Raw genomic sequence first — 18,523 nt, 5'->3', positions numbered from 1 at the left:
AGAACACACTCTCTATGATTCCAATTCTTTTAAATTTGAAGTTTGATTTATGGCCCAGGATTTGGTCCATATTGATATATGTATCACAAGAACTTGAAAAGAATGTGTGTTCCACAGTTGTTGGGTGAAGTGTTTTATATTACTATCAATTAGATCTTGTTGATTGATGGTATTGTTCAGTTCCTTTTCATCCTTGCTGATTTTCTACCTAGTTTTTCTACCAGTTGTTGAGAGAGAAGTATTGAAATGTCAAACTATAATTGTGGGTTTGTCTATTTCTCCTTCAGTTCTATCAGTTTTTGCTTCACATATCTTGCAGCTATGTTCTTGGTAAATGTATGTGTAGGACTGGTACTTCTTTGCTATGGTCTGAATGTTTCTGTTCCCCCAGAATCTCATGTTGGAATCCTAATGCCCAGTGTGATGGTGTCAAAAAGTGAGGCCTTAGGGAGGTGATTAGGTTGTGAGTGTGGATCCTTCATAAAAGGGATTAGTGCTCTTATAAAAGAGACTCCAGGGCTTCCCTGGTGGCGCAGTGGTTGAGAATCTGCCTGCCAATGCAGGGGACACGGGTTCAAGCCCTGGTCTGGGAAGATCCCACATGCCACGGAGCAACTGGGCCCGTGAGCCTCAGCTACTGAGCCTGCGTGTCTGGAGCCTGTGCTCCACAACAATAGAGGCTGCGATAGTGAGAGGCCTGCGCACCACGATGAAGAATGGCCCCCGCTTGCCACAACTGGAGAAAGCCCTCGCACAGAAACGAAGACCCAACACAGCCATAAATTAAAAAAAAAAAAAAAAGAGAGACTCCACAGAGCTACCTAGCCCCTTTCACTATGTCAGGATACAGTGAGAATTCTGCAACCCAGAAGAGGGCCTTCACCTGACCTGCTGGCACCCTGATCTCAGACTTCAGCCTCGAGAACTGTGAGAAATAAATTTCTGTTTTAGTCCACTCTGTTTGCAACCTGAATGGACTAAAACAGTCTTTTGTAGTTATATTTGAGGTGAAGTTTTATAAACAATATATAGCTGGGCCATATTTCTAATACACTTTGCCAATCTCTGTCTTTTAATTGGTATATTCAGACCATTTACATTCAGTATAGTTATTAGTATGCTGGAGCTTAAGCCTGCAATTTTATTATTTGTTTTCTTTGTTTGCATTTCTATTTTGTTCTTTCTGGCTTCTTCTTATTTGAACATTTTTAGAATTCCACTGTGATTTATCCATAGTGTTTCAAATGTATCTCTTTGTGTAGGCTTTTCAGTGGTTGTCCCAGGTATTTGGTTATGTAGACATAACATCACAGTCTACTGGCATGGCCATTTTATAAGTTCAAATAAAGAAACCTTACCTCTTTTTACATCCTTGTACCTCCTTTTTAAATAATATAATTAAGTATTTTATCTACATACATGTAGAACTACATCAGACAGTGCTATAATTGTTTATTCAACTATCAGTTTAGAAACAGTTTAGAAAACTCAAGAGGAGAAGGAAAGCCTATTGAATTTATCCATATTTTTGCTCACCATGTCCTTTTTTCCTGATATTCTGTTCCTTATTTCATTGTTTCCTTTCTGTTTAAAGAATTTTCCATGGCTATTATTTTAAGATAGAACTGCTGGCACCAAGTTCTCTTAGTTTTACTTCATCTGAGAAGTAAATCTGTCTTGATTTCTCTTAATTCCTGAAGAATATTTTTGCTGGATGTGGGATTCTATGTTAACAATTTTGTTTTGTTTTTTCCCAGCACTTGAAAATGTGGCACTTTCTTTTGGCTTCTTTCTCATGAGAAATCTCATGTCATTTATACAGTTTTTCCTCTCTGGATAAGGGACTGCTACTCTCACACTGCTTTCAAGATTTGTCCTTAGTTTTAAGAAGTTCAACTACGATGTATTGCAGTATGGATTTTTAGAAGGGCTTCTTTTCTTTAGGGATTACCTGGCTTCTTAAATTTGTAGGTTTATGTCTAATGCTAAATATGGGTCACGTTCAGCCACTATTATCTTGAGCACTTTTTCAGCCTTGCCTTTTTTCTCCTCTCCTTCCAGAATTTCAATGACATAAATGTTAGATCATCGCTATAGTCCCACAAATCCCTTAGTATCTGTTCTCTTTTCTTCCAATATATTTTTTTCTCTCTGTTGTTTAGATTGGGTAATTTCTATTGTTCTATCTTTCAGTTTGTGGGTTCTTTCCCCTGCCCCTTCCATTCCTCTTTTTAGCCCATTCACTGAGTTTATTTCAATGATTATGTTTTTAGTTCTAAAATTTCTATTTGATTTTTCGTTTTAGCTTTTTGCTGAGACTTTCTATTTTTCATTTGTTTCAAGCACACTCATAATTGCTAACTGAAGAATTTTTATAATGACTGCTTTAACATTTTTGTCAGATAATTCTACCATCTCTGTCATATTTGGTGTTGGCAAATTGATTGTTTTTTGTTTTCATTCAGTTTAAGATCTTCCTAGTTCCTGGTAGGACAAATGATTTTCTACTCAAACCTGGATACTTGGGGTATGATGTTATAAGACACTGGATTTCATTTAAACCTTCTGCTTTAGCTAGCTTCCTCTAATACCATCCAGGCAGAGAAAGGGGGATATGCCACCATATTACTGCCAGGTGGAAGTAGAAGTCCAGGCTCCCCTGTTGGCCTCTGTTGACACTCAAGGAGGGTACTCTTTTTTCCAGCTGAGTGGGAGTGGGAGCTCCCCTCCTACTAGGCCTCTACTCCCTGGTTGGGAGGGGTTGGAATACCTCATTACTGCTCTGCCCATGGTCTACACTGACACTAAGTGTGGGAAATGGAGGGGAGTTTATTACCTCTTGGCAGATAATGCTCAGATTAAGTCCCAGCTCCCTACTTGGCCTTCTCTGACACTATCCCAGCAGAGGAGTTAGGGCACCTCAATATATTCTAGCAAAGTTAGAAGTCTAGGCTCCCAACTCTGTTTTTGCTGGCATGGAAGGGGTTGGGGCCACAGTTTTTTCCTGCAGTGTCTGGCTGGAGTAGAGAAGCTATTGTCTAAAAATTTTCTGTCTTTCTAGGTTATTCCTCTCCAGGCTGTTTAGCTAAAGAGAGCAGGTTTTTGTTTGAGGTTTTTGTTTTTGTTTTTATTTTTGCACTCATAGGTATTTCCACGTTGCTGGTTTCTTCAGCTCCAAGTTGGTGGTGTATGAGGTTAAAAGAAAACCCAGGGAACTCACCACCATATCGTTCCTTGGGTCCCCAGTTGCCTAGACAGTTTACTTTTTCTTTCCATTTTTAGAGTTGACTTAAGTTGTCTTATAATGGCCATGGTTTTCAGTTGTCCTTAGTGGAAGAAATAGGGAAAATTATACCTAGACCATGGAAATCCCAGACATATCTTCTTCTTTTTCCAGAGGGGAATCCTATTTGGGTAACTAAATTCTCATAGAAAGACTGTGTGAAGAGTGTATGAAATAGTGGCAGGGAATACAGGATTAAGTCAATCCAGCAACATTTCAGATGGTCTTTGTAGCATCACCTTTCCAGTGAGAGGAGCAAGAAATTCTCATTTTTCAGTACCTCTTAACTCATGGTCTGTGGACAGTCTATTGGAGTGTGAGCTGCCTGTAACCCCCTTGTGAAATTAAATGTAAAGTTTTGTAGTTCATGCATATATGCATTTACCTATACAGGGAACAAATTTTTAATGGATTCTCAAAGGGTACATGAGAAACGTGTGCACCCTCACATTTAAGACTCTGCTCTAGGAAGTCTAAATATTTGCTTTTGCTCAGAACACCATCAAAATGCTTCATATCCAGACCGCTTTGCCTTTCCTGTACTGTGCTTTCGCATTATATCATTGAGAGGCTCAGATTAATAGTCCAGCAAATGTCATTTTGGGGATATTGCTGAGAATGTTTCCCTCTACAATACGATATCTTCTTCACGAACACCCATGGGAGATATTCCTCTTGGGTCTCATCATCAAGAAAACCTGTTCTGATTTTCTGCTTACAACTGGTATTGTTTTATTTATTTATTTATTTATTTATTACCATTAAGGACAGTTTGCTTCTTATAACTGTGTTTTATCCTGTCTATATTTTGGCTGTTGGGGAACCCAGCCAGGCTTTGGAGCTGTCTATTGCAACAGATCTTATGGTTTGCACCTGGCGGTCTGTATGCTTACTTTTACTTTTCCTCCCATATTTTCCTTTCATAGTCTCCTTAACCCAATAACTCCCTTGACTATTTATTTCATTCTTTTATATTGTGGGCATTTTATAAGCAGCCTCAAATACTTATGGTAAGAGGCAAGGATATATATATAGACAGATAGAGAGACCAATAGATGGAGAGACAGATAGAAAGACAGATAGACTCATCCTCCAGCGGTACTGGGGTCCACGCTGCCTAAGTGCCATGGTTTTGGTGATTAGGCTGCTCATGCTCAGCCATCACTCTCCAACTGCCTTTTCACTGCTGCATATAGATGCCAAGGAAGGATGCTCATCTCTAGGCTGAAGTCTTTCCCTACCCAACAAATCCCAAGAGGGCTGGTGTGAGGTTAGTGGAGGAAGAGAGAGCTTCCTTAGTGGGATAGAATGAGTGATAACTGCTGGAGCTATCTCCCCATCTCTCCCCATCAGCACTACCTGCTTAATGACCTTTACTTCATCATAGTAGCTGAGACCCTCCTTTGAAAATGGGTCCTAAATATACAAATGGAAGGGAGAAAACCTCCCTGGTCCTATGTTCCCTCTACCCTCAAGGAACCATTTTCTGATTCCTTCACTCTTCTCCTTCCTCCCCTGTCTGCCCATAGATGATGCAGGCAGAGAGCTGTGGTGCTCCAGGGGGACACAGCTTCCTGCACTGTGGCACGAGATGAGGTGGCTCTCACATCTGGGGTTCCTGGTTGCCCAAGAAAACCATGGAGATCTTGACAACTTGCACATGCTCTTTCTAATATCTAGACATCGTGTCTTACCTTGTGGTAGGAGAATAAAATATTAACTTCCACACAGGGTTACAGGTCACCACTAACCTCCCCTGTAAAGTGAGGATTATACTAGATAATGAAAGTAAAATTGCTGTGTAAGCTACAAATTGTTATACAGATGTTGGTGGAGGTTCTTCTTCTTATTATTATAACCCCCAAACACACCTATTACTTTCCTACCTTAGGGTCTTGGCTCATACACTTCCCCTGGGGTACCTCACTCTCCTGGTCTCACTTCAGTCTACCCTGCCTGCCCTCAATACTCTCTCTCCCCAGCCTGTCAGTGGAGTGTTTACCTCTCTTCTATTTTATTTTTGTTCTGTAAGACCTTAAAGAACTTAACTACTGGTTCTCAAACCATAATGCACATAAGAATCACCAGAGGAATTTGTAAAAATACAGATTCCTAAATCTCACCCAATTTTTAACTGGCACTACAGGTGATGAAGATGCAAGTGGTCCAACTTCTAAGCCCCTTACTGAAAGAGGACAAGATGCCATGGGAAGGGAATATAGATTTGTGTGTTAGTCGGCTAGGGCTGCCATAACAAAGTACCACAGACTGGGTGACTTCAACAATAGAAATTTATTTCTCACAGCTCTGGAGGCTGGAAGTCCAATATCAAAGTGTCAGCAGGTTTGGTGTCTTCTGAGGGCTGTGAGGGAGGAATCTGTGCCAAGCCTCTCTCCTTGGCTTGTAGATGGCCTTCTTCTCCCTGTCTCTTCACATCATCTTCCCTCTGCATGTAGGTCTGCATCGAGGTTTCCCCCTTTTCATAAGGACACCAATCATAGTGGATTAAGGCCCACTCTAATGACTTCATTTTTACTTAATTACCTCTTTAAAAACTCTATGTCCAAATACAGTCACATTCTGAGTTATTGGGGGTTAGGACTTCAACATATGAGTTTGGAGGGGTGGGGTTGGGGTGGGGGGACACCGTTCAGCCCATAGTATTAGATACCTGAGGTAAGTTTTCTGATAAAACTTGGGAACAAAGGTATAGGACTTCTGCATTCATTAGGATTGAATTTAGCTGAAAGTAACAGAAAGCCAACAGCAGTAGCTTAACAAAAAAGAGACTTTTTTTTTTCACCTGACAAGAAGTCTAGGATGGCAATCTAGGTTGGGTTCAGTAGCTCCACAATGCCAAGTAGGAACCTGGCTCCTTTTATTATTCTGCCCTGTCATCCTTCTCATGGGGCTTTCTTCAAATGCCACAACATGAATGCTACATCCCTAGGCATATCTTGTCCATTCTGGTCAGGAAGAAGGGGTAAGAGTGAGGGTAAAGGTGTTTGTCAGCTTGTTACCAAGTCCAAGCTTATACTGCTCGCTGCACAACAAGCCAATACATTGAGAGAACAGTTGTTAGGGCAAGGAATAGCAACTTTATTTGGAAAGCCAGCAGACCAAGAAAACGGTGGACTAGTGTCCCAAAGAACCATCTTACCTGAGTTAGAATTCTACATTATTCGAAAACGAGAGGAGGTGTGGCTGCTTGTTGCAAACTTCTTGGATCAGGAATCCTTTGTTCTTGCAGCTGTACAGGTAAGTCTGGTTACAATGTTCCAATAAACCTCAAATCAGATAATTATTATTTTCTGTTCTGCAACTTTTTAATCTCTATATGGCTGGAAAAGTGCTACGCCTTTAAAGGTCAGAGCCTTGAGAATAGGCTATCCTGTATATTTCAGGCTACAGGCAACATTATTTTACAAAAGTGCAGAGCCAGCATGGCTAAGCACAGGCAACAGAGCACAAAGATTATAGCTAAAGGAAGAGATCCAATAAGGAGCCAGGTTTGTTCTTTTCTGTTACAAGCTGAGGCAGCTATTGTATCTATGTGTGCATGTACATATTTGTGTTTATGTACATATACAATACAATAGCCTTCCTGGAAACACAGCTAATGGATATTAACTTTCACCTTGTTGGCTAAAACCAGTTCACATGTCTGTGACAGGTAGGTGAAAAGAAACATAGCACAGGGAACTCTGCTCAGTATTCTGTGATAACCTAAATGGGAAAAGAATTTGAAAAAGAATAGATACATTTATATGTATAACTGAATCATTCTGCTATACACCTGAACCTAACACAACGTTGTTAATCAACTATGCTCCAATATAAAATTTAAAAAAAGAAACATGTCAGGGGAATCAATAAGGGAGAGAAATGAAGGATATAACACAGACAAGGTCAAATGTTAGAAATCAGAAAAACAAACAAACAAACAAGCCAAACTAGGAGATGGGAGTAAGAGGTCCCAGACAAGAGGTGTGGGCAGCCAGGAGCAAGAATGGAGCTGGCATTGTGGGACAGCCATTCTGTGGACTCTAACCCAGGATCAGGACTCCCCTTAGTATGGGTCTAGATTCACGTTCTGGGGTAGAAGGAATTAGCCATCCTTGGCCAGGATGTAGTTGCCAATACCAACTCCACCTACTTAATGAATTGTCCTATGGCTTACCCTCACCTGGAATGCCAGATGGATGCCACACCTGCTGGGTGGGAGACACACCTGCAACACTGAGATTTCCCCAGGATTAGTCTCTGGAATTGCTGCTCCTGATGAAATGGTGCCAGACAGGAAGAGGCAGGGATGCTCACTCACAGCACAGATTCCTTCCCACTGTGGTCCAGGTTGAGATGAGTGAAATATTATGCCCTGACAGGTTTCTTTCTCAAAATATCCTCTGATGACTCTGTGTGGCACACAGCCTCCTCTTCAGGAGTCATGGCAGCTGCTGCTGGTGTCTGCTGTGATGTTTGGGTGGGAACAGAACGAGAGCACAGCAAGGAGGTGTGCATTCCCCAGGAACTGAGAATACCTGTCCTTCTAGGAGATCACCTCTCTTTGGGCTTCAGGTTCGGAATCTCAACCACCCAGAGGAAGGCTGTCATCTTGGGTCTAAACATGCACCCTTTAGTTCATCCACAAACTCCTTGAAAGATGCAAAAAAAAAAAAAAAAAAAGTGGGAAGATGCTTGTCAGCACTTTGGTCCCTCATAAACACTCCGAGTCTGGTGAAATGTGAAACTGCCCTGGACTCCATCCATCTTTCTAGCACAAGAGCCTTATTGACCAGGTGGGCCTTGTAGCTTGAGGTTCAAAGGCAGCCTATGGTCTTTTTGGAAATGCTTATGCATGTTGTTTGTATGAACAAAAAGAGATGACAGGCAGTGGACAAAGCCAGAGCTCCTCAGCCCACCTGTGAAAAGCCCCACACCGGTTACCTCTCTTATCTGAGGTGATTGATTGTGGCACTTTCTTCAAGCTCTAGGACACTGCCCTTCTCTTCCCAATGGATTTCATCCCCTCATCCTTTATTGGGGTAATGCCCAGCAGAAGTAGGGGTTGGAGGGTTGTACAGGCTAAGAGTTTGGACAGGCTATGTAACTCAGGAATGATCCTGGTTATAGGCACACAGGCGTCTTCAATAGGAAGACTGAGATGGGTACCAACCAAATGGTGTTACCGAGACACTTGGGGATGAGGCCCAGAAGTTGTTACCTCTGGAGGGTCCCTCTACAGACAGTAGGATCCCAGCTCTTAAGCTGATGCCCAGCATTAAGCTTCAGGACTTAGGGAAGTGGGAGTTGTCAGAGCAGGCTGTGAGTATCAGGAGAGGGAGGGTCCAGGGGAAGGAGGGCCCAGGGATGGGAGGGCCCAGCCCCTGGGTTTGGAAGGGTGTCTGACACTGGGTACCCCCATATGGGGGAGCCACGTCAGGGTGACAAGGCCTGCTTCATGTCAGGGTTTTCCTAAGAACCTCCAATGCTGAGATGTGAGTCAAGGGTCTCAAACTCAAATGCCTCCAGGGTAAAGGCAAGTATCAAAATCGAGTAAGGCAGGCCAGGTTTAAGAAAAATCTGTAAGGGCACTCCCTTTGGAAAATAAGCAGAAACATAGTTTTACCTGCTCTAAGAAATATGTTCTTCCCTTTTATTGAAATATTAGGTCTCCAGGTCTATTTTTATTTTCCTACTTTTAAGAGATGTTGTAGTAGACAGATATATTTCTCTCCCACAAGAAAAACAAGAGCATACGTGTGATTTTAAAGAATGGCAAATCATGTTGAGCCTCCATCCAGAAGTGGTGAGGACCGTGGAAAATTGCAGAGTATCCCCCTGACCTGATTAAAGGGAGCTACTTCCCAACATCCCCAAATTGCTGTCAGGTTGAATGTCAACTCAGCGCTGTCAGACCTTCAGATTTTTTGAAGGAAGTCAAAATCTGGATTTTGTTTTATGACATCTCCAAATAGTGAAATGTTGGCTATATATATATATATATATATATATATATATATATATATATATCACCCAAACAAAACAGATCAGGAGGCTGTCAATCTGTGACTTCTGGTACTGGCAGAGGCAGTGGTACCACTTTTGAGGAATTAAGGAATAGCCAGGGTGGGGGCTGACACTGATTCCTTATTTTTTCCTAAAATAATAGATTACATAAAATATCTAGTTCCCATGGTATCCATCACTTAATGCATTCAAAAGGCATAGCTTTCTGCAGGTGCCCCTCGAACACTCCACTTCACTAGGCTGTCTAGACAGGTGCCTGCAGAGATCAGCTGCCTGGAGTGCACAAGAATCTTCCAAGTGTGTGTAAGGCTTGGGTGGGAGAAGGTAAAACATTTTGACATTAGGCTGAGCTTCTGTATTTTCCAATATACTCTGCATGCTACTCCCCCTAGGAGTCAATGCTCATGAATTCATTAAGTCTTAGAGACTGTGATATTTGCCAGAATGCAAAAAAACAATTGGCTCCAACCAGAACATAAATTACAACGTAGGAAAAATTTGTAACTTAATTTCCAGTGAATATAAAGAGGATCTACGTGACTGTAGCTTCAATGCACTAATAATCAGATGCAAATGAGACAAACATATTCATCCTTAGGAGGTGGGTGGGTAGGAGACAGCTCGCTGGCTGGAAGAAAGGACACCCCTTTCCAATCTGTATCTATGGCAAAGCCAATAAAAGCAAAGTGAACTAAGTGCCTTGGCTATTAATTACTTACATAATGTTAAAATGCAGATTTCCCATAGCTGAGATCCAACTTGGTTAATTTAATAGTGAGAGACCGTGTGTGTGTGTGTGTGTGTGCGCGCATGCACGCATGCTCTCATGCTTGTGCACTGTGATTTGTGAAGGCATCCAGCCCCTTTTGCAGGCAGCTGAGCAAACTATCCTCTGCTGGCTCAGTCTGTGTCTATATGGGCAACCAGCTTGCTCATTTCTAACGAAGACTCATTAGATCAGTCAAACAACTCAGGATGTTTTTTCCCCCTGAGCAACTGTACTGACTTGGTAAATCAAATCTGTATTTTGACTCAATGTGAGATAAGCCATCCTTTCTCTTAAGGACTATCTCTGAATTTGTCCCCAGGAGGGTGTGATACTGTGGTCCTTTGAGGAACTACTTGGCGTCCCATGGGTGCGACAGGTTGTGCTGAGGAGCGGATGCCCGAGGACACTGCTTCCCACCCTGCCTTCCTTGGACAGCACCACACCTCAGCCACAGGCTCCTGGGGGCGCTGGGGGCGGGGAGATCCATGTCATAGGAACACAAGCCAGCCAGAGGCCTCAATGGCCATACTCTCATTTCATGAGGCAAAAACTGAGGTCTAGAGAGGAAGCTTGTCCAACATCATCTACTCAACCCCAAGGTTTCTGATTTCCAGCGGACACCGTTTTCCATGCTGTCTCTCATTAAAGATTCTGTCCCCACCACGCTCCACCTTTGCTCCCTAGTGGCAGGTCCTGTTCGGGTCTAAATATTTGGACTTTTGACCTTTTTTGGTCTCCCCTAGTCTTTGGAGAACCTAAACTTCTAAATTCTATTACCAACAGTTATCCATGAGACGTGCCTTTCTAGATGCTAGAGTCAGAACGCAGAGCCATCTGGAAAGCGAGAAGGGCAGGCTCCATCCCAACATGGGACCCAGTAAGGCAACAAGGGGAACACTCCCAGAGTCTTTTAGAAGAGATGGAGCTGGCTGGCTATTGTCAGAGAAACGGACCGTATTCTGCACCTCTGTCTAAAAACACCTTCTGTACCCCCTCACAGCTCCATCACCTACCCCTGGCCACCTCAGCTCCCCTTCCTTCTGGAAGAGCTGAGTGTTTTCTACTTTGCAGAGAAACCCACTGAATTAATACATCAGGAACTTAGCAAGAGTATATATATATATATAGACACACACATATACATATACATATATATGGCATACATATAAAGAGTATATGTGTGTATATACACACACACACACACACACACATATATATATATATGGGAGGTTAATCTTCCTGACCATATCAGAATCCTGAAATACACACACATTGTGTACATATATATGGAGATATATATAGCATATATATATATAGAGAGAGAGAGAGAGAGAGAGAAAAGATATAGTTTACTAGCATCAGACCTGGTTTGAGTCCTAGCTCCAGTACTTACTAGCTGTTATGACCTCAAGCAAGTTACTTAGTATCTCTGTCTCTGTTTTCTTATACATAGAATTGGGAATAATAATAATCTTGGTTGCTGTGAGGATTAAATGAGCTAATGCATATAAAATACTGAGAATAGTGTCTGGCACATTGTAAGCGCTCTGTAAACATTCCTTACTAATACTGTTAGTGTATGTTCCTTCCAGAGGCAGCTGCATTTTAAAAGTGACCTTGCTGTGAGAGGGCAACACTTAATCCAACAGGGTGCTTAACCTGGTCATGAACACTTGAAGATCGGTCACCATAAGGAGGTATTTATTTTTTAGGACAGACTTATTGGAGAGCCCCAAAGTCCTCCCACACTGGATCCTGGCCACTTCATGCACGCATAAAGCCGGCCAATGCCAAGGCAGCCGATGTCCAGAATGGGTCAGCTTTGACCATCTTTATGAACCACAAAAAAAGGAGCCCAAGGGAGAGAAGCCACAGCAACAGAGAGCTTGGCTGGGAGTTGGGACGAAGCTAGAAGCAGCCAAGGTCTTCATGGTCCTGGAGTTTCCCCCTCCTCCCTGGACTTTTTCCAGTCCTAAACATTTCTATTTTTCAGCTTTGGCTCTTGCCTGACATTTGAAGGATGAGCTATTAACGATACTAAATTAATGACGGTTATAGAGTATATTTGAGAAGATCATAAAAAAATCAGTAATGTCATCATGTCAAACAAAGTTTCTGATAGTTTTTTAAAATTATGTATGTCTTTTATTTTTTCCCTTCCAACATTGATCCAGAGCTTTCAGAGGGACATTAATCTACCTGACCACAGCAGAATCCTTAATTATTCACGTCCGGCAATATATCTAATTCTACAGAAATTCCCTGTAGATCTGCCATTGTTGAAGTAGAATTTGACAGCTGAGCTCTGCTCTCTCTGCTCAGCCCAGCCCAGCCCAGCCCAGCCTTGCTTACTCCTCTGCGATGCACAGCCATCTCCCTGACCTCCACTTCGTTTTAATGCACATGGATGCCCAGGCTTATCATTCAGAGAAGTGTAATTTCTCCCAGTGTGACAAGTGAGTGAAAACTCGTAGGTGATAAGTATAGAGGAGGTTCCTCCTTGGGGAAGGACAAGAGGGTCTAAAGAGAGTATAGTAACCTTGGTGGGTGTGTGACCTCATCTGCAGGACCCTGGAGCTGGGCGACCCTGAGCAAGTCATTCAAACTTGGCTTCTGCGTGCGCCCTGGTAACATGACCTCTGCTATGGTTTCACTGAGCTATAGACTGAGGATGAGAAATTAAAGTCATGAAAAAACCCGTTATATACCAGCAGAGCCGGGAAAGTGACAGAGTGCAAAGTGACAAAGAAAATACGAAAGCTGACTGTGTCAGTCATGATGAGACTGAGTCACTGGGTGCTGGCGGGCCCTGTGGGGAGAAGTGAGTGGTGAACCCTTCCAACTGCTGAGAGGGGATGACTAAGTGTTTTAGTGGAGAAAAGAGCTGCAGTGTTTGTGCTTTAAATAAAACCTTCACAGCGGTGGGCAGGGGACAACTTCTGGGCGTTCTCAATTGGACATAGAGGGAACTGGAGCAGAACAGTTCAATTTTGCAATGGCACTGCCTCTAATACCCTCGCCCTGACCTCCCTGCCTTTCCATAGTCAGGGAACAAGATCTCAAGGTTTGCTCCATGCGGTGTCTCTTTGGCTCTCTTTGGGACTAACCTGGATAGTCCTCACTTCAAATACACTTTTCCTCTGTATAAAACCTGGCTAACTCCTCGCTAAACCCGTTCCTCTTCTCCCAGGCCTACAAAGGGACCACATTTCCCAGTAGCCCTTGCAGTTGGGTGTGGCCATGTGATTGACGTCCAGCCTATGGAATGTGGGTGGAAGAGGTGTCCATCACTTGGGCCTGGCTGTGAAAACTCCCATGTGCAATCCTCCCTGGTTCATCCTCGTCTGTCGCCTGAATGCTGACAGCTGGGGTACCATGGAAGCCATATGCAGAAGATGGCAGCCCTGCTGTGTCTGGGAAATAAACCTCAGCTTTGCTAAGACAACGAAACTTTAAGGTTTGCTTGTTACAACCATTGGCAGGATCACATTAGGACTGTCTTGGGTCGTATAGGCACTTTTACCTTCGTAGGCTCCTTTCTCCATAAAATAATATTAAGAACCATATTTTACAACTGTGTTGCTATATGAATATGATCTATGCTTTTCTTCTGATTTTAAAAGGAATGAAAACATTTGCATGGGCCCCTAAAAGTTCCATTATACTAGGTCCTAAATACTGTGCCTATAGTGTCCGATGGCTAAGTTGACCCGGGATATTAGCTAGAGTTGACTGCTGACACTTTCGAGCCATAATTACACACCAGTGTCAAACTACATATCCTCATGTTGGGTTTCTAGACAATGACCATGGGTCGCATATGACAGCGTTCACTCCTCTCCCCTGCCTTTGTTTATGCTGGCCCTTCAGCCTGGAGTGCCCCCGGCTCTTCTCTCCTGAAGCTGGCAGATGCTTTTGGGGTCCCACCCATATCCCCTTGGCCCACATACCCACAGGTGTGTTTCTGTGTGTCTGCTTGGGAACTTCCTCTGACCAAGGGAATATGCTTGGCTCAGAAGTGAAAAGTGTCCGGGAGTGAATGCCTGGAAGCAATGCCTAATCTATGCGGATGGGAATTAATGGATTCCCACAGCTTCTCCACCCCTCAGTTTCCTAGGGGGGGGCCCATGATTGTGACCTGCACAGTAGTTCACCTTGTACTTGCCTTGCTCCCTTCTCGGTCTTCCAGTTCTACTCTCTCCCTTGTGCTTCCTGGGAGCATCTCCCAAACAAACTACATTTCCCAATCCTTGTCTGCCTTTGGACGCATTCAGGCCAGAACACCCTGTCTGCCCATCACAGCATCAGCTCCACCAGGAAGCCCCCTGACTGGCTTCATCCACGCTTCCTTTCCTGCATCTCACACCTTCTCCTCGCCTCAACTTGTCACTGAGATAGTGTAGTCTAAAATGTTCCCCACATCCTGCTTGCCAGTTACCTCGGGGCTCTTCTCCTGTTGGGAGGGACCCACCCCTTCCACTCCTTTGTAGCCCCCCAGCATGGGCACTGGTGGGACATGCTGGAGGCTAAGAGCACCTAGATTATAGGTATTCATGCTACACAATGTCCCATTTAGGAGAGAGGCGATGACGGGTCTTTCCATTTGAATAGGACTTTATAGTTTAATAGCACGTTTACTTTTACTTGTTATCTCCTTTGATTCGAACAAGGCACATGTTTGTTACTTTTCTCATCTGAAAACTGAGGACGCTGAGGCTCTGGAGAAGTGGTGCCTTTCAGATGATTGCATAGCTGAGTGTTTAGAGACTCGGGAACAGGGGCCTTCATCCCAAATCCTACCATACTCTTAAGGCTCAGCCTCCTCCCACGTCACACAGGTGGTGGGTTTCCCTCTCACACAGACTCTGCAAGTCTGATATTATTACACTCATTTTGCAGATGAGAAAAGTGTTGCTAGAGAATAATTTTCCCAAAAACACACAATCAAAAAGCGGCAGATTAAGCTCTGGGACCATGCCCCTATGTGGGAGAGCGGGTCAGAGGAGCTTTCCCTCTGATTCCATCAGAATACTGCTTGCTGCTTTCCTAGTAATTTCCTCATCTCCATGCTCCTGGGAGGGGCGGTGGAGAAGGAGAGAATGTGACAACATAGTCTGCATTAATCCCCAAAGTCTGGTTTCTCTGTCTGGCTTTGTGACATCACTGCATTCAAGATCTTTCACCTTCTCCTGCTTCCAACACATCACGGAGTATGGGTTTCTCATTACACCCCTCCACTCAAATTTCTACCATGCCTAAGACTGAACAGGTGCTTTCCATTCCAGCTGACTTTGCAAAAACAGACCTCTTCTGTGGGCCCAGTAACACATGGGATTTCAGCCCCACCCCTGCTTACCATTCTCATCCATGGGTAGAGTAGCATTTTAAGCTATTTTTGCCACGTACACCTCTGTGTAAATAAGTATTAGAGCTTTTCTTGAAAAGGGCGATAGGAGTAAGCATTGAAGAAAAGACAAAGGACTTGAATTCATGTTTTTGTTTGGTTTGGTTTTTGGATTCTAATAGGCTCAACACAGAAGGAATGGAATTTGCCAATGAATTCTTTGATGTAACAGCTTAGCCATTATTTGCTTTGCATGTCCAAGATTTATTCTGTCTTTATATGTACTACAAAATGGAATAACCCAAAGTTTACTGAATTCTGGTGCTTTCCAAACTGGTTTAAAGTCAGGTCGGCTGACTTGAGCCCTACCATTTATTCATTTACTCTACCATTTTCTCAGTATGTCACCCAGGGTAGGTCACTTAACCTTCCTGAGGCTCAATTTCTTCATTCATAAAATGACAGTAGCACAATAAATCTTACACCTGGTATACAGTTGGTTCTTGATACATGTTTTTTGGATGAATAAATGAATGACTTCCAAGTTTGTTGAGAGGATTGAATGAGACAAATCTAAGTGAAAAGCTGTGGACAGGTGATTTGCCAATGTTTCTCATTCAGAACTGGAAAGATAAGTCAGGGAGCTGTTTATGTGGAGAGAGGATGGGTGTGGGTTGATAGGAGAGACTGCTGCAAGGGCTAAATAGTGGAGGAAGCAGCCAGGTGGGAAAGCACCTCTCAAGGCCCTTCATGACCTCTCCAGCCAATGTCCCCAGCTCTGGGTGTCACTTCCTGCCAGTCCAAGCAATCCCAGGGGAAAGGTTGTTTCCATGGCAACACTCTATCTCAAGTAAGAGATCCAGAAGTCACCTTCTCTCTTTTTCTCCCCCATGAAACATGGAGTGGGGAGACAATAGCTTTTTGTTCTCTTTCTCTCAGGAGGCAGTGGGGTGATATGGGAAGGAGAGAGCAGGGACTCAGAGACCCTGAGTGAAGGTGCTGCTTTGTGCTACTGATATCCTGATTCTGCCTAGCAGGAGGCATAGACAGGATGTCCATGCCTCCTGCTCAGTGCCAATGGGTCTGTGTCTGAAAGCCGCCATGGAGACTCTGTCTTCTCCATCTTCCACTCAAATGCCAGCTGCTGTGGGGGATAAAATGGCCACCTTCATCTCATCTATTTGGTCTCATACCAAATGTCACTTCCTTGGAGTTTTCCTGACAGCCTCTCCCTGCAGACTGGGTGAAGGGCTCTGCCTATGAGCTTCTTAGCTCCTGGAGACATACCTTCAATCGTGTGTAAGGGCCTGTCACACTCTTTGGCTGTGCATTTAGACCCTAAAGCAGAAACCTTGGATACCTAGTTCACAACTGTAAACCTGCTGCCCAGCACAGCACCTGGTATGCAATAGGTTCTCCCTGTGTATTTGTGGAATGATGAGATGCATAAGTGAAATCTATATTTCTTCCCTGGGCCCATCCCACTGTACAGATGTGGATGGAGGAAGGGACCCGTACTAGGAGTTGACAGTTTCCAAATGACTCTGCCACTCACTCACTTGCACAAGTTCCTTTAATTCTTAACTCCCTCACACGAACGTGATTGGATTAAAATGGTGCAATGCTGTAAAATACAAAAGTGGAAGGTATTAACCAGTACAGAATGAAAGTTTTCTCACTGTGTCTCTTTCTGTCCACTCCTCAGGATCAATCCGCAGCTAAAATCAATGAACATGTATTGAGCATTTATAATGGCCCAGACACTGTGCTAAATGCTTTATGTGCGTCGTCCTCATTGCAAACTCACAGTGACCATGAGAGGTAGGTGCTAAGTCTTCCAGGTTAAAGATGAAGCGGCTGGGGCTTAGAGAAGTTAAGCAGCTTGCCCAAGTTCAAATGCTTGGAAAGTAGTGAAACTGGGATTTGAATCACACATCTATGCTCTCAGTGACTCAGAGACCTTGCAGGAGTCAGGACAGGCCAACTCTCCAGCCCTCTTTACCAGCTTGTATTTTCATGGAGAGTTTCACTGTCCAGAGTAACAGTGAACCAGCCTGCCTTTTGAACATCTTCACTGGCTCTGCTTCTGTTCAAAGCAAGATTTATTGGTGGAGCTAGTCAATTAAGCAATTGTTGTTTATTGAGTTCATCTTCAATTATTCAATATTTATTGAGCACTTTCCATGTAGCCAGTGATTGTGCGATGAGCCGTAGAGAATAAAAGGGAGGTATACGACTCAGCCTTCATCTTCAGGCAGCTTGAAATCTAGCGGTGGATTGGAGACAGGGTGGTTGGCAATATTAAACCACATAAGGAAATAAGTACTCAAATCTTAAACTGGTCAGCAAAAGCAGCATATTGAAAGGCAGAGGAAAAACAGAGCTTCTCTATTATTCAATATTAAGTAAGATTCATGAAGATGGTGAGGTTTAATACCCTTTAAAAGCAGGTAGGAATAGGCTAGGAAAGGGGTAGAGAAGAAGGCATTCCAGGTAGAGAAAAACAGCATAGGCAAAAACACAGAATGAGTATGGGATGTTTCAGCACCCAGTAAAGACTGATCTAACTAGAATAGAGGCACTGGCTGGAAAGTCAACCTTATTTAAACATGAAAATCAGGAACCCCAGGCTTGCTCCCTAGCACCCAGCACAGTGCTGAACATGAACTAAGCATTCATTGTGTGTTTGTTAAACTGAACTCATGAAAGGATAAATATAACAGTCACTGGCTTGCAAGGAACTTAGCATTCAGTAGAACGGAAAATATCTCCATCTATCTATCATCTATCTATCTATCTATCTATCTATCTAATCTGTTTATGGCACAAAATCAAGTATACTAAATGCTGTTAATACTATGATAGAGAATTTTGTTTCTTTCAATATGGCAAACTAGATTTTATAACTCCCTTTTTGTAAAATAAGAAGTCCTGATAAAATTACGAAAATAAACCATATTTTTAAATACATGCACTGGGTTTTCAAAAAAAGTAAATGAAATCCTCAGAAGGAAAAAAAAAAAAAGTGAAAGCACAAATTTGGAAATGTGAGCTTGCTGAAGCCAGTGACTATCTTTGGCTTCTGCCAATCCTCAGT

The 18,523-nt window shown here is 43.2% G+C and overlaps 1 long non-coding RNA gene across 1 annotated transcript; it reads right to left on the bottom strand.

The window, feature by feature from the left end:
• Positions 1 to 805: 805 nt before the first annotated feature.
• Positions 806 to 18,203, bottom strand: LOC309665160. Its single transcript, XR_014266251.1, has 3 exons — positions 7,515 to 18,203; positions 6,444 to 6,547; positions 806 to 5,759 (listed from the first exon to the last, which is right to left on the bottom strand). It is a non-coding gene; the product is annotated as an uncharacterized lncRNA (long non-coding RNA).
• Positions 18,204 to 18,523: the final 320 nt, after the last annotated feature.

Source organism: Balaenoptera physalus, assembly GCF_965194825.1.
Source record: "Balaenoptera physalus genome assembly, chromosome: 7".
NCBI lineage: Eukaryota > Metazoa > Chordata > Mammalia > Artiodactyla > Balaenopteridae > Balaenoptera > Balaenoptera physalus.
This window is presented reverse-complemented; position numbering and strand designations above follow the sequence as displayed.